Below are 20,954 nucleotides of genomic sequence, written 5' to 3'. Positions count from 1 at the left end.
GCACCCATGGTTCATCTTTTATTCCTTATATGACATTCCGTTAGATTCTACATCCTAGAACCATTAACTACCACGTGAAAAGACAATTTTGCCTCTATGAGCCCCACCACCCTTCTCCCTCCTCTCCTCCCTTTCTCCCTCCTGTCACGCTCCTTCCTTCCTCTTCCTCCCTCCCTCTCCTCTGCCTCCCAGAGTCCAGGAACATTCCGGCGCCCAGCTTGCCCTGCGCGTCTTCCCGCTTCCGCTTCTCCACCAGCGGGATCTCCCGCTCTTTCCTTGCCGCCGCGAGCTGGCCCTAGAGCTCCTCGGTGCGCTCCCTGGCCGCGGTCTCGCTGGCCCTGAGTCCCTCGAGGGCGCGCTCTTTCTCCGCGACGGCCTCCTGCAGTCCGGCATTGTCGCCGGTCGCGGCCTCGAGCGCCTCGGCGGCCGCGTTAGCCTCCTCGACCGCCTGCTCCAGCGCGCGGCGTGGCGCGGTGTTGTCGTCGGCGAGCGCCCGTCGCGCCGCGTCGATCTCGGCGGCGCTCTCCGCCCGCGCGGCGGCGGCCTCCTCTGCGCCACGCGCGCGCTCTAGCAGCGCCTTCTCCCTGGCGCGCCACCCGTCCGCGGCGTCCTTCCAGTCGGCGGTGAGCGCGTCGACGCGCTCGGTTGCCGACCACAGCTCTGCCTCGGCGCCCTGGAGGAGGCCCCGGAGCCGGTCGCGCTCGGCGTGGGCCGCCTCCAGCTCGTCCCGCGCGTCGCAGAGCCACGCCCTGACCTACTTAGCCTCCCTGCTGACCGTGGACAGCGCCGCGGTGAGCTCGTCCGCCGCCTTCCGGCTTCGCTCCTCGTCCTGCGCCGATGCGCGGAGCCTGGCATGAAGACCGTTGATCTCCTCGTCCACGCCGCCGAACATGAGGTCCATGACACTCCACTGCTGCTGTGTATGTGTCTGCGCCTGCGCGGCCGGCCCGGTGGCGGCGGCCTCGCCCTGCTGTTGTTGATGCCGTAGCGCGGCGACCTCGAGCCTGGCCTCCTCGAGATCGATCTTGGCCTGCTCCAGCTCCTTGGTCTGCTGGACCAGCGACTCCAGCATCTTCATCATCTCTCGCTGCTTGGCCGACGCCGCCTCCCGCTCTAGGAGCCGCATCACACGCTCCATCGTGGGCGGACAGGAGGGAGAAGGGGAGGAGAGGAGGGAGAAGGGTGGTGGGGCCCACAGGGGCAAAATCAACTTTTCACATGGCAGTTAACGGTTCACGGATGGAGAATCCAACGGAATGTCATATGAGGAATGAAAGATGAACTCAGTGTCAAATAGGGAACGGAAATTTTTTGAGGGCCAAGAAAGGAACAGGTCATTTGTTCGATGTCAAATAAGGAATTCTCTCTTATGGCATAGCGGCATTTGGCTCCTCTGCAAACCAAGGATTTCTCAGATGTGTACGAATGCTTAGAGCAACTCCAAGTGATGATGTATATTTCTCTTCAGCCAAAATTTAGATTTGTTTAACAAAAACAGGCATCCAACGGATTATGTATCCGGTCTTCCAAAATTCGAAGCCATCTGTGTTGTGAAATCCGTTATCCAAAAATGGGCATTTACATATTTATCATTATTACGGATAGCATCTTACACTGTGTCACTGACATGGTATTTTATATACCGATCACCGCGTAATGATGATAAATATGTAAATATTCCCAAAAATAGCCTTCCGCGGCGGCTCGCTATTCCTTTTCCCCGCGTGAAATTTTGCTCTGCGCTCCCCTTCCCGCTCCGCGGGAGAATTGTTTCCCGCGTGCTGCAGCACGACGCCATCTCCGTACCCTCCCTCTTCTGTGCAGCTGCCTTCAGACGGCCCTTCACCTCTGTCCCCCCATCCGTGCAGTTCCCTACGTCCCATGTCCCATCCGTGCGCCTTCGGACGGGCCTTCCCCGTCGACGCGTCTCCCTCAAATGGCCACTGCCCGGTCTATGCGCCTCTGGACGGTCCTTCTCCATCGGCGAGGCTCCCTCAGTTGACCCTCCCCGTACGCGCCAGCGCTGCAGCCAGGTACCACGTCCTTACCCTTGTGCTCGTCAGTGTGCCTAGTCTCGGACACCCGTTCCTAGCACGCGCGGCAGCCAGCCGCCCCTTCTCCGGCCCTTGCATGTCTCTAATCTGCATGTGTTTCCTCACAATGTCGCATCTATCTGATGGGGCTCCGCTCGCCGTGCGCTGGGAAAACCCCAATTCTGCTTCTATGTACGCGTTCCCTATGTTCCCGATGGCTGACGGGTGGGAGCAATTGGAGTCGCCGTCGTTGGCTTGGTTGGAAAATGCGAGGGTTCCTATGCATCGGCGGCAAATTATTCCTCCCAATGTCGTGGCCACTGCATCGGCCTCCTTCACCAACATGAACTCTGGTGAGCTGGACAGACATATATGTAATTTTTAAGTTTCTTTGTTGCGATATATGACCCGTGTTGTGAAGAATGCATGACACGTGTTCGAAAAGTGTTTTGTGTTGCCACTGAAAAGAAAGTGTTTAGATTAAAATCAATGACATGTTAGACAAAATCACAGAATTGCTTCCAGCTACTAATGTACTTGGGACAAAAACAGTCATGCACAATTCTATTTCAATCATATTCAGAAATCTGAAATAAGCTACATGTGTCCTGAAAGCATTCAACAATTTAAGTGATCTTCTCTTGCCTCCGCAACTATATTCCTAGAAGTCATTTCTGCATAGCTAATTGCAAGTTAATTTATGGCTTAGGTATTTTGATTAGTTGTTTCACATCTAGGCAATGTTCTGAAGAGAGTATATGCATAACAAGAGCCTTCACAGCTCTGAAAATAATTGCAGTGAGCTAACTTGACAAAGTTCAGTCATGGACACTCGATAGAGAAAGCAAGCATGTAGTTCTTCTGAAGTCCTCAACTTTATATGTCTATGGGAGTCCTATTCTCACGAGGGCGAAAGCATATATTTTGAAACTGTTGCTTATCTTGCACGCTTTAGTTTTTTCTACTTGCTGAAATCATAATTCGAGTCGTCGGTGTTTGCATCTCTGTTCTAACGAAATATAAGAAATTAAGATAGCCCTAGGGTTCCGGATGCATTCCTCTTCTGCACCAAATAGTCGTCATACTCCTCAACAACATTTGTTATACGTACAAATACATGACGCCGCATTCAAAACCTGTGGCACCCGATATAAAATTAGCCATAAATTGAATGCATGTGCTAAACATAATTGAACAAAATATGAGAAAATTAACCTGCACCTAAAATAGCTCGGCCCATACGTAGGATTATCTGAGAAATAATCTTCATATAGTCTGATGTGCCCCAACTGCCTATCACGATTCAAAACATGATGTCCCTCTATAGAACCACGATGGCATGCTAAATTTGCAATGTCTGACACTACTACGTGTGCTGCTGCAGTATAAAGTTCATCGTCATCATCCGAAGATGACGACGACGAATCCATCATTTCATTCGATACATCTTCCAAATCCATTATAGACCTTTGAGTAGGAGAATCCTAGGAATTTGTTTGAGCACCTACACAAGGATTGAAAAATACGATGTCTGGTAATTATTTCACATGCAATGTTACAACCTCAATCTGCTCATCGGATAACGTGATCAAAATAAATATTTCAAGCAAAAATTAACACCAGAACATCATGCATAAACATCGTACATCTCAAGGTCGTCAGTGTTTACATCTCTGTTCTAACGAAATATAAGAAACTAATTGTCGGGTACCGTAAAAGGGGGTCCCCTAAGCAAGGATCGAAAAAATCGCTTAGACCTTGTAAAAATCAAAACTAAGAGACAACCACCGGTAAACCCCCACCTCATCCGAGGCTCGGCTGGGCCGCCCGGCCCACCTCGAACAATATCCGGGCTCACCCGCACGTAAGGCCTCGGACGGGGAGCCGATTCTCCGCCTCGATCGAGGCCCCGCACGTAAGGCCTCGGACGAGGTACCGATTCTCCGCCTCGCTCGAGGCTGACTCGGCAACAACCCCGTCACCTCTGCCTTGACCAACTTCTCTAACAGGACGTCACGAAAAGGATGCGCGAGGGTCGCACAAAAAAGACAGAGAAACTCCTGATCGCCCTCTCGCTCCGTGCAGAGGCTCGGGGGCTCTTCCTGCAACCAAGCCGAGACCCAGCGACCCAAACTCGCACTTGAGGGCTCGGCAAACAACCCCTCCTTCCGAACAAAAAGAATGCGCGAGGGTCGCACAAAAAAGACAGGGAAACTCCTGATCGCCCTTTTGCTCCGAGCGGAGGCTCGGGGCTCTTCCTACGACCAAGCCAAGGCCCAGCAACCCAAACTCACGGGGCAAAACGTGATCAAAGGCACCGAGCCTGTTACGGTCCAGGGGTTCGAAGGCTGGGCCCCCGAGGGTTTCGACAGCCGCCCTAGGACAAACAGAGTCAAGGATGACTATGGGCGAGCCCGTACATGGCCGAGGCCCAAGCAAGCAATTGCTTAGGATGCCCTAAGTCGTGTTCGAGACCGGCAGGGAAGTCTTTGAATGGGATCCCACCGTAGGGAGGAACCGAGCCCTCGGAGCCAATCAAACGGCCCTGGGACCCACTAGAGAAGCCCTCTGGTACTTTTGGAGTGCGTCTCTAGACCGCTAGCCGACCCCTACCGAATGGGGCATGGGCCTCCACTCGAACTTACCCGATAACAGCTCACCGAAAGTGTCACCACTCGCGCCCACCGAGGGTAGCCTGGCATATTCCACCCCTCCTTCCGAACAAAAATGATGTGCGAGGGTCGAACAAAAAAGCCAGGGAAACTCCTGATCGCCCTCTCGCTCCGTGTAGAGGCTCGGGGGCTCTTCCTAAAAACAAGCCGAGACCCAGCGACCCAAACTCGCACTCGACGGCTCGGCAAACATCCCCTCCTTCCAAACGAAAAGGATGCACGAGGGTCACACAAAAAAGACAGGGAAACTCCTGATCGCCCTCTCGCTCCGTGCAGAGGCTCGAGGGCTCTTCCTACAACCAAGCCGAGACCCAGCGACCCAAACTCGCACTCAAGGGCTCGGTAAACAACCCCTCCTTCTGAACGAAAAGGATGCATGAGGGTCGCACAAAAAAGACAGGGAAACTCCTGATCGCCCTTTTGCTCAGAGCGGAGGATTGGGGGCTCTTCCTGCGACCAAGCCAAGGCCCAGCAACCCGAACTCGCGGGGCAAAACATGATAAAAGGCACCAAGCCTGTTACGGTCTAGGGGTTTGAAGGCTAGGCCCCCAAGGGTTTCGACAGCCGCCCCAGGACAAACAGAGTCAAGGATGACTATGGGCGAGCCCGTACATGGCCGAGGCCCAAGCAAGCAATTCCTTGGGATGCCTTAAGTCGTGTTTGAGATCAGCAGCAAAGTCTCTGAATGGGATCCCACCGTAGGGAGGCACCGAGCCCCTGGGGCCAATCGAACGGTCCTAGGACCCACTAGAGAAGCCCTCTGGTACTTTTGGAGTGCGTCTCTGGACCACTAGCCGACCCCTATCGAATGGGGCACGGGCCTCCACTTGGACTTACCCGATAACAGCTCACTGGAGGTGTCACAGCTCGCGCCCACCGAGGGTAGCCTGGCATGCTCCACCCCTCCTTTCGAACGAAAAGGATGCGCGAGGGTCGCACAAAAAAAGACAGGGAAATTCCTGACCGCCCTCTTGCTCCGAGCAGAGGCTCGGAGGCTCTTCCTGCAACCAAGCCGAGACCCAGCGACCCAAACTCGCACTCAGGGGCTCGGCAAATGCAGTAAAACCCCTCACTCAACATGAGAAAAGCCCTTGGAGGAATAAATCCACTCCTCCAGGGCCTCGACGGCTACACCCGGTGGGTGTGCTCGCGCGCACCCAACGAAGCCTCGAGTACGAAACACCATCCCACCAAGAGCTGCCGCGAGCCAAGTCTCGTCAAAACCTCAGGGAGAGCGCTCACACTCTCCCCGAGGCTCGGGGGCTACTGTCGGGTACCATAAAAGTGGGTTCCCTAAGCAAGGACCGAAAAAATCGCTTAGACCTTGTAAAAATCAAAACTAAGAGACAACCACCGGCAAACCCCCACCTCATCCGAGGCTTAGCTGGGCTGCCCGGCCCACCTCGAACAATATCCGAGCTCACTCGAAGCGGGCTCGGCCCAAAATGAAACCGCAAGGCCTCGGACGGGGTACCGGTTCTCCGCCTCGCTCGAGGCCTCAAACCGCGAGGCCTGGATGAGGCACCGATTCTCCGCCTCGCTCGAGGCCCCGCACGTAAGGCCTCGGATGGGGAGCCGATTCTCCACCTCGATCGAGGCCCCGCACATAAGGCCTCGGACGAGGTACCGATTCTCTGCCTCGCTCAAGGCTGACTCAGCAACAACTCCGTCGCCTCCACCTTGACCAACTTCTCTGACAGGACGTCATGTCCAACTAACGCATTCAACCGCTCCCACGATATCAGCCGAATGACGGCTCGACACAGCGGAGTGGCCGACGAGATGGAAATCACATCAACGCCATGCCGCCCGGGACAGGACAGGGTAGGGGTTACCGACCGCTATGCTCGCCCTGCTTGTAAACCCCTACTATAAGCACCTTGGTGCAAGGAATACAAGATCGATCTCTCAGACTAGACGTAGGGCACCTATTGCCTGAACCAGTATAAACCTTGTGTCTCTTTGCATCACCATCCAGGATTAGGGGCACGCAGTACATTTTCACTAGTTGGTTGAGGGCTCGCCGGTTCAAAACACCGACAGTTGGCGCGCCAGGTAGGGGCCATACTGCGTGTTAGCTTCGTCATCCCAACAAGTTCTGGATGGCAGACCCCATGCGACCACTTCGTCTTGGCACGGTGATCTGGTTCGGGATCCTAGAGTTCATGTCTCTAGGATCTGAGTACGATATGGTACTCCTCACACCCAGAGCCCCACCGATCGATGACAACATCACACACCAGCAGCCCAGGCGCAGACGACGCTCGGGCCATCGCTGTTTTTCGTGCTCGCCAGGCACGACGTGAGCGGGACCACCCCAACACCACGTGAGCTCAGGGCGACGCACCACGCTCCACCGGTATCCCATGCCCGGCTGTTGGTATGGAGTCCCTGGTTGGGGACCCATCCAGCTTAAGCCTGGGCAAGGGAAAGACACTGGTGGCATGCAGCGATGCCCCGTCATCAAGCTCTGCCCCACCACCTCCTGAGGGGTCGACTCCGGCGGAGCGGAGCCCAGCGATGGCACCATCCCCGTACCCCTTCAGGTTGAGAAATGTCGCCGCTGCCTATGCTTCCGCCTACGCTTCCGCTCATGCGGAGCCCTTAGGACAACACCAACGCTTTGCCCTCGACCTCGATGCCACTACTTCAACCCACACCCATGCTGACTCCTCGGAGGAGGATGAGGCGTGGGCCAGAGTGGACTTCTCTGGGCTTCGCGACCCTAAAGCCATGCGCCGCTTCATGGCCGCGAGCGACTACTGCTTTGGCTACTCCGACTTCGACGACGAAGGTACTTACGATCCCACTCGTGAGTGCTTCTACGTCGAGTTCGGGATGCTGAGTGCGGGCGATGAGGACAAAGGGGCAGGCAGTCGCTTCCCGCCCTACGAGGGGGCAGGCGACCCCGCACCTCCATGCACCGAGCCTCCGGCAGCGCGGAACAAGAACCCCGCCCACGAGGAACTTCGACGCCTTGACCTGGAGCAGCTCCATGAGCTCTAGGCCAAGGTCGAGTAGGACCGACTCCTTCTGCAGCAGCTCCGAGACACCCTCGAGCAAGAGCAGCGGGGTTGCGGTGATGGCATACCATCCCGGCGGAGGGCTCGCGACGTCAACCACCGCATCAACAACGACGTAGGGGGCGAGCAACCCCCTATCTTCAATCGTGCTAGCCAAAACATTGCGGCAGTGGCGATGCTACTCCGGACTATGCCCGAGCCCTCTACCACGGAGGGGCGACTGGTCCACGATGAGCTCTGAGACCTCCTCGAGACCGCCGTGGTACAGCAGGCCAAAAGCTTTGCTTCTCGATGGCACGGAGGCGCCTCGGAACTACCCACGGCATCGCCTCAGTAGGGTAGAGAGGCCTCGGTTCATCCTCATCCTACTCGAGCACCAACGGCCAACAAGGCCCCCTCAGTGCACGATCGCCTTGGCGACCGACACGAGGCATAAGGCGACCACGATGTGGTCAGCAGGCGACAGCGCCATGACAACGAGGGTCTACCTGAGGCTACCACCCGCACCAAGGCAGTCGCTATGACAGTGGGGAGGACCGCAGCCCTTCTCTAGGGACACCTGGCCCTCGAGTCTTCAGCAAGGCCATCCGCGGTGCCCACTTCCCGACCCAGTTTCGGCAATCGGCCAACCTCGCAAAGTACAGCGGCGAGACCAATCCCGAGCTGTGGCTGGCCGATTACCACCTGGCTTGTCAGCTAGGCAGCGCGGACAATGACCTGCTCATCATCCGCAACCTCCCCTTGTTCCTATCAGACTCAGCGTGAGCCTGGCTCGAACACCTCCCTCCCTCACAGATCCACAACTAGCGTGACTTGGTAAAGGTCTTCATCGGGAATTTCCAGGGCACATACGTGCGCCCTGGGAACTCCTAGGACCTCAAGAGTTGTTGCTAGAAGCCAGATGAGTCTCTCCGAGACTTCATCCGATGTTTCTCCAAGCAATGCACTGAGTTGCCCAGCGTCGGCGACTCGGAAATCGTCCAGGCATTCCTCTTCGGCACCTCATGCCGAGACCTGGTCCGAGAGTTAGGCTGAAACATGCCGACCTCGGTGGCCGCGCTCCTCAACATCGCCACCAACTTCGCCTCGAATGAAGAGGCTATCAGGCCATCTTCCTCGACAACGATGCCAAGGGGAAGCGGAGGGACGAGGCCCCCGGGGCCTCGGCCCCCACCTCCTCAAGAAAAAGAAAAAGGGTCGCTAGGGGAAGCAGGAGGTCCTCGAGGCCGGTCTCATCATAGCCGTAGATCGCAAGAATCCCTGAGGCCCTATCAGAGGCCCCGGGCTCTTCGACGATATGCTGAAGAAGCCCTACCCTTACCACCAGGGCCCGGTGAAGCACACCCTCGAAGAGTGCACCATGCTCCGATGTTACTACGCCAAGCTCAGGCTCCCCAACGACGATGCCAAGAAGAAAGGCATCGGCGACAACGATGACGACAAGGACGACGGGTTCCCCGAGGTGTACAACGCCTTCATGATCTTTGGCGGGCCTTCAGCGTGCCTCACGGCACGTCAGCAAAAGAGGGAGCGCCAGGAGGTCTTCTCGATTAAGGTGGCCACTCCCCGGTACCTCGACTGGTCTTGGGAGGCAATCACCTTTGATTGGGATGACCACCCTGATTACATCCCAAACCCTGGGCAGTACCCACTTGTCGTCGACCCGATCATCGGCAACACCCGGCTCACCAAGGTGTTGATGGACGGAGGCAGTGGTCTCAACATCCTCTACGCCAACACCCTGGAACTCCTAGGGCTCGACCAGTCACAGCTCCGAGGTGATGCTGTGCCTTTCCATGGCATCGTGCTAGGGAAACGCACGTGACCCCTCGGGCGCATCGACTTGCCCATCTGCTTCGGCACTCCCTCCAACTACCGCAAAGAGGTCCTCACCTTCAAGGTGGTTGGGTTCAAGGGGACCTATCACGCCATCCTGAGACGCCCGTGCTACGCCAAGTTCATGGCGATCCCCAACTACACCTACCTCAAGCTCAAGATGCCGGGCCCCAACGGCGTCATCACTATCGACTCCACGTATGAGCATGCATACAACTGCGACGTCGAATGCATCAAGTATGCCGAGGCTCTCATGGAAGCCAAGACCCTCATCGTCAACCTCGACCGACTCGGCAGCAAGGCGCCTGACTCCAAGCGTCATGCTAGGACTTTTGAGCCCATAGAGGCCATCAAACTCATCCTAGTCGACCCCACCTACTCCAACGGCTGGGCGCTGAGGATCAGCGCCACCCTTGATAGCAAATAGGAAGCCGTGCTCGTCGACTTTCTCCACGCGAATGCCAATGTATTCGCATGGAGTCCCTCGGACATGCCAGGCATACCGAGGGAGGTCGCCGAGCACACCTTGGACATCCGGGCTGGCTCCAGACTGGTGAAACAGCGCCTGCGCTGATTCGACGAGGAAAAGCGCAGGGCCATCGGCGAGGAGGTGCATAAGCTTTTGGTGGCCGGATTCATCAAGGAAGTGTCCCATCTAGAGTGGTTAGCTAATCCAGTATTAGTTAAGAAGAAAAATGGGAAGTGGAGAATGTGTATAGACTACACCGGTTTAAATAAAGCATGTCCAAAAGTCCCTTTCCCATTACCTCAAAACGACCAAATCATTGACTCCACTACGGGATGCGAAACCCTATCTTTTCTTGATGCGTATTCCGGTTACCATCAAATCAAGATGAAAGAATCCGACCAGATCGTGACTTCTTTCATCACCCCATTCGGCATGTACTGCTATGTGACTATGTCATTCGGCCTCAGAAACACAGGGGCCACATACCAGCGATGCATGACCTAGGTCTTTGGCAAGCACATCGGGCGAACCATCGAGGCCTACGTGGACGACATCATGGTCAAGTCCAGAAAGGCCGGTGATCTCGTCGATGACCTGGAGATAGCCTTCAAATGCCTCAGAGAGAAGGGCATCAAGCTCAAGCCCAAGAAGTGTGTCTTCGGGGTCCCCCGAGGCTTGCTCTTGGGATTCATAGTCTCGGAACGCAGCATCGAGGCCAACCCAGAGAAGGTCTCGGCCATGACCAACATGGGGCCAATCCGAGACCTCAAGGGAGTGCAGAGGGTTATGGGATGCCTTGTGGCCCTGAGCCATTTCATCTCGCGCCTTGGCAAAAAAGGCTTGCCCCTATATCGCCCCTTGAGAAAATCCGAACGCTTTTCTTGGACCCTCGAGGCCGAAGAAGCCCTCACCAAGCTCAAGGCACTGCTCACCAATCCTCCCGTCCTAGTGCCACCAACCAAGGGTGAGGCCCTCTTACTCTACGTCGCCGCAATGACCCAAATGGTCAGCGCGGCCGTAGTGGTCGAGAGGCAGGAAGAGGGGCATGCTTTACCCGTCCAACGACCTATTTACTTCATCAGTGATGTGCTCTCTGAGACTAAGACATGCTACCCCCACATCCAGAAGCTGGTCTACGCCATAGTCTTGGCTTGACGCAAGCTACGTCACTACTTCGAGTCCAACCCGGTGACCATGGTGTCGTCTTTCCTTCTAGGAGAGATAATCTAGAACCGGGAGGCCTCGAGTAGAATAGCCAAGTGGGCCATGGAACTCATGGGGGAAGCCTTGTCTTTTGCGCCTTGGAAAGCAATTAAATCTCAGGTCTTGGCTGATTTTGTGGCGGAGTGGACCGACACCCAACTGCCACCTGCTCAAGTCTAGGCGGAATGCTGGACCATGTACTTCAACGGGTCCCTGATGAAAACTGGGGCAGGCATGGGTCTGCTCTTCATCTCACCCCTCGGAGTGCACATGCGCTACATGATTTGGCTCCACTTCACCACCTCCAACAATGCAGCCGAGTACGAAGCCCTCGTCAACGGCCTACAGATCGCCATCAAACTTGGAGTACGGCGTCTCAACGTACGGGGTGATTCATAGCTCATCGTCGATCAAGTGATGAAGGAGTCAAACTGCCATGACCCCAAAATGGAGGTGGGGGAGGGCCCACCGAATGAGCCCATCACAGGGCCTAAGGCCCCCTCTGTCACCGAGGCCCCCGTGGCCGAGCTCGAGGCCATGGAAGTCAACGTAGAGCCTCCCGAGGCTAACTAGGGCACGGACTGGCGAATCCTGTTCCTTGATCACCTCATTCGAGGAGAGCTTCCTATAGACAGGACCAAAGCCCGATGGCTTGCGCGACGAGCCAAAACTTACATGCTCAGCAACGGCGAGTTGTACAGGCGAAGCCCATCTGGCGTCCTCCAACGATGCATCACCACCGAGGCAGGCCAAGCCCTACTTTGGGACTTGCACATAGGAGCCTGTGGGCACCATGCAACGCCTCGGACGCTCATCAAAAATGCCTTTCGACAAGGGTTCTACTGGCCAATGGCGGTTGTCGACGCCACCAAGCTGGTACGCTCCTACAAGGGATGTCAGTACTATGTGCGGCAGACGCACCTCCCGGCCCAAGCCCTCCAAACCATCCCATTACATGGCCATTCACCATATGGGGGCTGGACATGGTTGGGCCTCTGCAGAAGGCCCCCGGGGGCTATACCCATTTGCTGGTAGCAATCGATAAGTTCTCCAAGTGGATCGAGGCTCGTCCGATCAACCGAATCAAATCTGAGCAAGCAGTGTTGTTCTTCACTGATATCATCCACAGGTTTGGGGTTCAAAACACCATCATCACCGACAATGGGACATAATTCACCGGCCACAAGTTCCTGACGTTCTGCGATGACCACCACATCCGTGTGGCCTGGTCGGCCGTAGGACACCCTAGGACAAATGGCCAAGTAGAACGTGCCAACGGCATGATCCTATAAGGCCTCAAGCCAAGAATATACAACCGGTTGAAGAAATTTGGCAAGAGATGGCTTGCCGAACTCCCGTCGGTCATCTGGAGCCAAAGGAACACTCCGAGCTGAGCCACGGGGTTCACACCATTCTTCCTAGTCTATGGAGCCAAGGCCATCCTCCCCACTGACTTGGAATATGGTTCCTCGAGGCTATAGGCCTACAACGAGCAAAGCAACCGAACTGCCCGCGAAGACGCCCTCGACCAACTAGAGGAAGCCCGAGACATCGCGCTGCTACACTCTGCCAAATACCAGCAAGCCCTACGACGCTATCAAGCCCAGCGCATTCGAAGCCGAGACCTGAAGGTGGGTGACCTGGTGCTGAGACTGAGGCAGAGCAACAAGGGCTGCCACAAGCTGACCCTGCCATGGGAAGGGCCGTACATCGTCGCCCAAGTGCTGAAGCCCGAGACCTACAAGCTAGCCAACGAGAAGGGCGAAATCCTCACCAACGCTTGGAACATAGAACAGCTACGTCGCTTCTACCCTTAAATTTCCAAGCATTATATACATTGTTTCTCGAAATACAATAAAGAAGCGTTCTTTAGTTGTTTTAATTTTTTTGAGAAACCCCCTGAGCCCATCGATGGGGGATCGGTGTTATAATAATGCTATAAGGGAGACTCGGCTCTGCCTCTACAGAGGTGCCCACCGCGGGGCTTGAACAAGACTCGACTCTGCCTCTGCAGAACCGAGCCTCCCTCAGGGGCTAGAAGGGGGGGACCCCCACCTAAGTCCCTGGCACCATTTTTTAGTTGTTTTTCCAAAAAAATTTCTACACCAAACTCTCTAGCGTGCTCTAACAAATCGATTGTAAAAAAACCTAAGGACCGAAAGTCTATCTCAGGGCCAAAAGGCCGACCGCGCCGTGATACGGCCTACGCCTCCAGGCTACGGCAACTCCCTCACCACCTTTTGCTCAAGGGGTAGCTTTGGCTCTGAGGAAGTTTTTTGCAAGTGATATGTTCAGAGACGAGGCAGAGGGCAGAGGCTCAGAAATACAATAAAAAAACGATTAAAAAGCGTATACACACGAGTACTTTAAAAGGCATCGATGGCCACCAGCGTTATGATACGGTAACATAAGTCCTAATCTATTTACATGGCCCCTTTGGCCCAGGTCAGAACTCAGGATCGTCAACATCGGCGATCGGCGCAGGAGGAACCACCTCCTCTTCGAACAGCTTGGCCAGTGCCATGCCAGGGGCCTCAGCCGCCTCCACCAGCTTCATGACCTTGGCCTTGGCCACCTCGTCATCCTCAGCCAAGACATAATTGTCGCTGACGGCCTCGAGGTCGATGCCGGTGTAGTGTGAGGAGACGATGGCCAAGGCGTGCTTGACGCTCGTATGGAGCACCCCCTAGAGTCGCTCGTGGACTCGACCGCTTAACGTGATCAAGCAGCTCCCGAGGGAGCTGCCCGACTCGACCCCTCCGACTTCTAGGGCCTCGTAGGTGGTATGAGCGGCGCTCTGTAGCACATTGTGCTCCTGGATCTTGGCCTCGAGCACCACCTACACCTCAACGGAGGCCTCAGCTGCCCGGGAGACCTCCTTCTCCAACCCTACGCCAAGACAAGCAGGATGGGGTTAAGCACAAAGGGAAATAAGCCGGACAGGGGCGAAGGCCAACGAGACTCACCCTCGGCTTTCTCTTTCCAGCTCTAGACCTCAACTCGAGAGGCCTCGGCCGCCCTAGAAGCCTCCTTCTCTAGCCCTGCATCACATCGGGGAGTTAGGGGTTGAACGCAAGAAAAACAAATAAAACAAGGGGCGTGGCTCAACGAGACTCACCCTCGGCCTTTTCCTTCTAGGCTAAGGCCTCGACCCGGGAGGCCTCGGCCAGGTCACCTTTCATCAGCAGGTGCACGCCCTGCTCCACCCCCAGCTGCCTGGCGATGGCCTTGGCAGAGGCCTCCGCTTGTTCGGCCCAGGACATGAAGGTGTCCCGATCGTCGGCCACCTGGGTCAGCTCCTCCTCTAGTTCCTTGATCCGCACCGCCAAAGGGGTGGCCTGCTCTCGAGCCGTGACCACCTCGGCCTTCATATCAGCACAGCAAAGGCGGAGGTCCTCCACCTCCATGCTCCGCGCCGATAGAAGTTCGTTAGCATTGGCGAGCAGGTCCTTCTGCTGCCGAAGCTGGTCCTAGACATCCCTCTCCTGCTGGAGGAAGATTGACTTCCCGAGGGACCAGGCCTCGAGCTCCTAGATTGGCAGATCAGGAGTCAAGCACTACGAGAAGACTCAGAAAAAGACGACATAGCACCGAGAAAGAAAGCACGCACCTGGGCGACGCCGGGCAGGTCATCAGCCATGACAGACAGCGCTATCTGCAGCGACCGCTCTGCCAGCTGGCGAAATTGCTCGAAGGAGTCCTAGCGCCCCCCTTGGCCATGTCCTCGAGGGCAAACAGAGGCTCCCCCTCAGGGTCATCCCGGCTCCACCACAAGACACGCGGGTGATCCCACCCGCGGGGCTCAGGTTGTACCCGCATGAGGGCCGAGCTTCCCTCGCCAGAAGTCGAAGCCGGCTGCTCCACGGTGCTGGCTGCCTTAGCATCTGCCACCTCCTTCCCCCGGGAAGTATCATCGGAGGAGATCAAATGGACCTCCACTTCCCGGGCGCTCTCCTGCGATGGTGGCGGGCCTTGGACCGGGGGCGGTACTGAAGCTTGCCCCGCCTCCATCTCCACTTCCTAGGCCGCCGGCTCCACCGCGCCCACACCGGCCTCCGCCACCTCGGCCTCGGTGGTCCCAGTGGCTTCGGCCTCCACCACCTCGGCCTCGGTGGTCCTAGACGCCCCGGCCTCCGTCGCCTTGACCTCGGAGGTCCTAGGGGCCTCGGCCACACCCTCGGTGGCCTCAGCGGCTAAGGGCGCCTTAGCCTCATCTGACTCGTAGGGCATAGGCGCCTGCTCCCCTACCTACCTCATGGCCACCTCGGTAGCCTCTCCTTGGGCGACTGGCTCCTTCGGGTCGGCCCTGGCCAACGCCGCGCCGCGCTGTATGGCGGCTTGCGCCTCCATCACCCATTGGGTCATGGAGCTGGTGCTCACCTTGAGCGCCTTACGTGGCGCCAGGGCAGGCGCTTCTGCCTGACGCTTCCAGCTAAAGGCAAAGCATTCACGAGGTCAGCACACGGCCAAAGAACGAGTAGAAGATACCGCAAACTCCACCGACAAAACACTTACCCCGAACGAGGACACAACACCTTCTGCACTGCACCCCTCGTCCTCTGCAACGGCAGTGGCATGGCCCCCATGTCCGTCGGTGTCGGCCAGCCCTCGCCGGACCCCAGCGCCGCCTCGACCCTCTGCGGAGGCTGTTGGGTTGCCTCCTCTGTCGCCTGCTCCGCCTCTGCCATCGAGCCCACTGGGCTAATGGCGCGCTTCCCTAACACCCATGCCTTGGGCATGTCGGCCTCGGCCCCAGGGCAGGCGATCGCCGGCCCCGAGGCATCCTCTCCTCCTCCTAGAAACGCCAGGCTACTCGCCGACGCCTCGAGCGCCGTCCCCCTAACGTTAGGGAGATGGTCCAGGGTACCCCGCCCCGCCTCGCTCTCATCGTCATCGCTCGAGGAATCCGACAATGACGGTGATGGAGATGACTCCACCGGGAGACCGTCGTGCCTCTGCTACTAGCGATGTTTCTCCAGCTCCTCGCGCTCAAGGTTCTTCCTCTTGCGCCTTGCCTCCTCGGCGTCCTTCCGCTTCTTCTACACCTCAGCATGCGCCGTGTTCACCGCCCGCCGCTCTATGTCCTCAAGAACGGGTGGCAGGGAGGCTCGTACATCCCTCATCCCCTGCAGGAACAGCGAACGCCAATAAGGGAACAGGAAAATGCAAGGAGCAAGGAGGCCTCGGAGGCCATAGCATCGCGTGACTTACCAGAGAGAGGTACCCCCATGATGGGCGCATCGCGAATGGGGTCAGACCACCGCTCCTCAGCCACCCATCCACCATCTCTCTCACCCAACGTAGAATCTCCTCGTCGGAGAGGGCGACGGCGGACATCCGGACACCCTCGATTGGCTCATCCGGTGTCATGTCGAACAGGCGCTGCCGCCGAGCCATCAGCGGTAGCACCCTCTGGTGGTGGAAGGCTACCACGACCACAGCCGCCGTAAGGCCGCGGCTACGCAGCCTCTCTAGCCCCTCCAGGAGCGGCCGTAGCTTGGGCTGATCAACCGTCATGACGCCGTACCTCCACTTCTCTAGCTGGCTCTCCATGACCCGCCTGGTATAGGGGGAAGTCCGCCATCATCATTGCAGAGGTAGAACCAGCTATTGTACTAGCGATGGTTGGATGACGCAAGCTGGGCTGAGATGTAGAGGAGCTACCGGTCTTGGCGCACTTGGAGAGTGCAGCCACCGGCCCTCATTGCCTTCCACGTGCTCGTCGTGCTCGTTGGCTTGGTGGTGAGCCCCGCCCGGAAGAGGTGGAGCCATAGCTCCCAGTGGGGGGCGATGCCCAGGTACCCCTCGCAGACGGCGATGAAGATTGCCGCCTGCGCGATGGAGTTGGGGTTGAAGTTGTGGAGCTCCACGCCATAGTAGTGTGGGAGCGCCTGCATGAACTGGTCCACCGACAGGCCGAGACCGCGCTCGTGAAAGGCCACGAAGCTCACAATGTAGCCATCGTGTGGCCTCGGCTCTGGTTCGGCCCCCGGAGCAATCCACTCCGGTCTGTTGGGGTCGGTAACTGGGCGGAGGAGGCCGTCGTCGACAAGCGACTGCAGCGTCTCCATGGACACGTCGAATGGACCCCAAGGATCCACCTGGAGGACAACAGCATCGCCGGCCATGGGTGCGGTGGAGAATGCAGCTACGGTGGTAAGGCTCGCTCTCTCTCTCTTCCTCCCCCTTCTCCCTTCTCCCCGGTGCTCTCTGTTCTTTGCAACCGCTCGAGGGTAGAAAGGTCGAACATATGCAGGCAAGGTAAGGAGGGGAGGGGCGAGGCTCATCGCGTATTTATGAGGGAAGGGGGCGAAACGGACGGGTGACAAAACTGCGAAAATTTCCCTCAGATCTAGCGCAGTTAATCCGGATCCGATTAAACCGCCCACACGTCCACCTTTTCCTTATTAATCGTGCACACAGTAACGTCCCATCCGCAGACATCACGTCACATCCGACCGCAGCGACGGCAGGTGCCGTTTCGTCTCCCCGACAAACCGCCTCAAAAGGCGCACCTACCGTTGTTAGCCGATGGGAGGGGAATATCCCCCACCCGATTCCTTTCAGACAAAGGAACTGGGCGCCGAGCCCATTACGGTTTAGGGGTTCAAAGGCTGGGCCCCCGAGGGTCTCGACAGCCGCCCTAGGACAACAGAGTCAGTGATGACTATGGGCAAGCCCGTACATGGCCGAGGCCCAAGCAAGCAATCACTTGGGATGCCCTAAGTCATGTCCGAGACCGGCAGGGAGGTCTCTGAATGGGATCCCACTGTAGGGAGGCATCGAGCCCCCGAGGCCAATCGAACGGCCCTGGGACCCACTAGAGAAGCCCCCTGGTACTTTTGGAGTGCATCTCTGGACCGCTAGCCGACCCCTATCGAATGGGGCACGGGCCTCCACTCGGACTTACCCGATAACAGCTCACCAAAAGTGTCACCGCTCGTGCCCACCGAGGCTAGCCTGGCATATTCCACCACTCCTTCCGAACAAAAAGGATGCGCGAGGGTTGCACAAAAAGCCAGGGAAACTCCTGATCGCCCTCTCGCTCCGTGCAGAGGCTCGAGGGCTCTTCCTGCAACCAAGCCGAGACCCAGCGACCCAAACTCGCACTCGAGGGCTCGGCAAACATCCCCTCCTTTCGAACGAAAAGGATGCGCGAGGGTCGCACAAAAAAGACAGGGAAACTCCTGATCGCCCTCTCGCTCCGTGCAGAGGCTCGAGGGCTCTTCCTGCAACCAAGCCGTGACCCAACGACCCAAACTCGCACTCGAGGGCTCGGCAAACAACCCCTCCTTCCGAACGAAAAGGATGCACGAGGGTCACACAAAAAAGATAGGGAAACTCCTGATCGCCCTTTTGCTTCGAGCGGAGGCTCGGGGACTCTTCCTGCGACCAAGCCAAGGCCCAGCAACCCGAACTCGCGGGGCAAAACATGATAAAAGGCACCGAGCCTATTACGGTCCAAGGGTTCGAAGGCTGGGCCCCTGTGGGTTTCGATAGCCGCCCCAGGACAAACAGAGTTAGGGATGACTATGGGCGAGCCCGTACATGGCCAAGGCCCAAGCAAGCAATTCCTTAGGATGCCCTAAGTCGTGTCTGAGATCGGCAAGGAAGTCTCTGAATGGGATCCCACCGTAGGGAGGCACCGAGCCCCTGGGGCCAATCGAACGGCCCTGGGACCCACTAGAGAAGCCCTCTGGTACTTTTGGAGTGCGTCTCTGGACCACTAGTCGACCCCTATCGAATGGGGCAAGGGCCTCCACTTGGACTTACCCGATAACAGCTCACCGGAGGTGTCACAGCTTGCGCCCACCGAGGGTAGCCTAGCATGCTCCACCCCTCCTTCCGAACAAAAAGGATGCACGAGGGTCGCACAAAAAAGACAGGGAAACTCCTGACCGCCCTCTTGCTCCGAGCAGAGGCTCGGGGATCTTCCTACAACCAAGCCGAGACCCAGCGACCCGAACTCGCACTCAGGGGCTCGGCAAACGCTGTAAAACCCCTCACTCAACATGAGAAAAGCCCCTAGAGGAATAAATCCACTCCTCTAGGGCCTCGGGGGCTACACCCGGCGGGTGCGCTCGCGCGCACCCACTGAAGCCTCGAGTACGAAACACCATCCCGCCAGGAGCTGTCGCGAGCCAAGTCTCGTCAAAACCTTAGGGAGAGCGCTCACACTCTCCCCGAGGCTCGGGGGCTACTGTCAGGTACCGTAAAAGGGGGTCCCCTAAGCAAGGACTGAAAAAATCGCTTAGACCTTGTAAAAATCAAAACTAAGAGACAACCACCGGCAAACCCCCACCTCATCCGAGGCTTGGCTGGGCCGTCCGGCCCACCTCGAACAATATCCGGGCTCACCCGAAGCGGGCTCGGCCCAAAATGAAACCACAAGGCCTCGGACGGGGTACCGGTTCTCTGCCTCGCTCGAGGCCCCGAACCACGAGGCCTCGGACGAGGCACTGATTCTCCGCCTCGCTCGAGGCCTCGCATGTAAGGCCTCGGACGGGGAGCCGATTCTCCACCTCGATCGAGGCCCCGCACGTAAGGCCTCGGACGAGGTACCGATTCTCCGCCTCGCTCGAGGCCGGCTCGGCAACAACCCCGTCGCCTCCGCCTTGACCAACTTCTCTGACAGGACATCACGTCCAACTAACGCGTTCAACCGCTCCCGTGATATCAGCCGAACGATGGCTCGACACAGCGGAGTGGCCGACAAGATGGAAATCACATCGACGCCATGCCGCCCGGGATAGGACGAGGCAGGGGTTACCGACCGCTGTGCTCGGCACTATGCCCACGACTGACACCTATGCGGCACTGTGCTTCCTAACCCCATCTGCTCCGAGGACAGCGCGGCATGGAGTGTCAAGTCCGAGTCCCTGTAGCCTCGGAATCAGCACACAGGACCAACTGCTCCCTCCGAGCCTCGGCTATCCGCTTCGGGGTCTCGGTAGCCTCGGGATTCGGACCCGCCGAGCCCCCCATGATGGTTCAGCCTCTGCACCAACTAGGCCTCGGCTCTCTACGTTGTCAACATACAGCGACCAGCATGTCGCCCACAGTATGCGCCATGCCCTGCGTCAAGCCGTCACAGGAGCTCCCACGTCGCACAGGATCAGACGTGACCGGCGCATCGCTCCAGTGCATCGAGGACAAGGCCGCTCCACCGACCATGCTGCCACAGTGACAAGCTACAGGGCTCGGCATACCGCCTCCGCTCACGAACCGCCACGTAGAAAATGCATGTAACGCCCCCGTGCCTCCCTTCGATTATAAAAGGGAGTGACCGGGGCCGCTTCTAGGGGGAGACACGCACAGACGAGCGAACTCACGAGAACACGAACTCACACGCAGACAGAAGGGAGACTCACGCATAGGGACACCCAGGCACACACGAACAAGCAACTCACGCCACTACGCAGAGACCTGGGGCTAGCTCCCTCTCTCGCCCTGCTTGTAAACCCCTACTACAAGCACCTCGGTGCAAGGAATACAAGATCGACCTCTCAGACTGGATTAGGGGCACGCAGTATATTTTCACTAGTTGGTTGAGGGCTCGCCGGTCCAAAACACCGATACTAATTTAGTGTTGGAAAACTTACTTGACAGAACAGGGCAACGTATGATAGAACAGATGACGGGGATCTCTGATCTCGTGCGGAGGCAGCAATCTGTCGCCGCCAGAATCAGCGTCTCGTAGTGCATGCAGTCTGAAGTC

The 20,954-nt window shown here is 57.4% G+C and overlaps 1 pseudogene; it reads right to left on the bottom strand.

Moving 5' to 3' along the window:
- Nucleotides 1-94: 94 nt before the first annotated feature.
- LOC136499838 (uncharacterized) lies at nucleotides 95-1,138 on the bottom strand (annotated as a pseudogene).
- Between the last annotated feature and the right edge of the window lie 19,816 nt (nucleotides 1,139-20,954).

The sequence above is a fragment of the Miscanthus floridulus genome, chromosome 13, assembly GCF_019320115.1.
Source record: "Miscanthus floridulus cultivar M001 chromosome 13, ASM1932011v1, whole genome shotgun sequence".
In the NCBI taxonomy this organism is placed as follows: domain Eukaryota; kingdom Viridiplantae; phylum Streptophyta; class Magnoliopsida; order Poales; family Poaceae; genus Miscanthus; species Miscanthus floridulus.
Note: the sequence above shows the minus strand (reverse complement) of the source record. Positions and strands in the feature narration are given on the sequence as shown.